At 45.9% G+C, this 1,230-nt stretch overlaps 1 protein-coding gene across 1 annotated transcript in view; it reads right to left on the bottom strand.

The window, feature by feature from the left end:
* Positions 1 to 1,230, bottom strand: part of LOC101862895 — a gene marked incomplete at its 5' end in the record, with an annotated part of 40,834 nt that overhangs the window by 13,155 nt on the left and 26,449 nt on the right.

The raw sequence follows: 1,230 nt of genomic DNA, 5'->3' as shown, positions 1-1,230 counted from the left end.
TTGGACAACCTAGAGCCTCCCCCACCCCCACGACCCACCCCCTATCTAATAAAAACAATAGCCAAACCAAAGCAAACAAACGCTCTCTGCACCTTAACGAAAATGGTGCGTTTATTGCCCGTCACTAGCACATTATGTAAATACCACGCAGATAGCAGGTGACAGCCTGCACACCAACAAGGCAAAGATTTAGTTTTAGTAAGAGTTTCACGGCACTTGCAACACTATATGGTCATATAAGTGCCGAAGATTATGTGTTTCAAGAGAGTAACACTTATTTTAAAAAAGAAGGAGGAGAGATCAGGACGACAGGTGTTTGATAGGAAAGAAGGAGCAAACCACACCGGAGCACCCACCACCCACCCACTGATATCATTCTGAACACCATAGCCACCTTCAAATGGACAAACGGAATAAATTAATTAAACGCAAGACACTGAAGGTCACTCGTATGCCAGCATATTTTGCTGCATTGAGGCCAAGGTCCAAACAACGAGACAGTCTGATACTCTCAAAGAAAAAAAAAGCAACAACTGAACGAAGCAACAAATGGACCTTAATGAACGTCAAAAGCAGATGACAAAAAACAAAATAAAACAAAAACAAAACAACCTGAAGCAGAGTGCGGGCGATGTGCATTATCATACATCAACACACAATTACGATAATGATAATTAGATGGAAGTACAGTACGAGATCTAAACACGAATGAAACGCGTTCCAAATACAAACATCAGCGCCTGATTAGGACTCTCAAACAGAACAATATCACACAGCAACGGTCAAAATACAGCCGATAGGCTAATTATTCATAAGGACTTCACTTGTTTGTGACTCTCGCAACAACCTACCCGCTCCATGATGGACGGTGCCTCACAGCGTGCCAACTACACAGCGTCACAACTACACACACACACACACACACACACACACACACACACCACACACACACACACACACACACACACACACACACACACACACACACAAACACGCACAATCTCGCACAGGCAGGGGCAGCAGTAAGCAAGCAGTTGCGCGGATTATACTCCGATCACTCAAGACTGATCCCGGGGAGTGGGGAGGGGTGGGGCAGGGGACCACTTAGCTCGAAGACCAGGCGGCTACCCTGGTCAACAGGTTTGTGTGCACCCGACGAGAGGAGAACAACAGAAGGGAAAATAGGGAAATGGGGGCGGGAGGCAAACGAATGGATAGAAAAAGGTTCCA

This window comes from Aplysia californica, unplaced genomic scaffold (genome assembly GCF_000002075.1).
Source record: "Aplysia californica isolate F4 #8 unplaced genomic scaffold, AplCal3.0 scaffold00615, whole genome shotgun sequence".
In the NCBI taxonomy this organism is placed as follows: domain Eukaryota; kingdom Metazoa; phylum Mollusca; class Gastropoda; order Aplysiida; family Aplysiidae; genus Aplysia; species Aplysia californica.
This window is presented reverse-complemented; position numbering and strand designations above follow the sequence as displayed.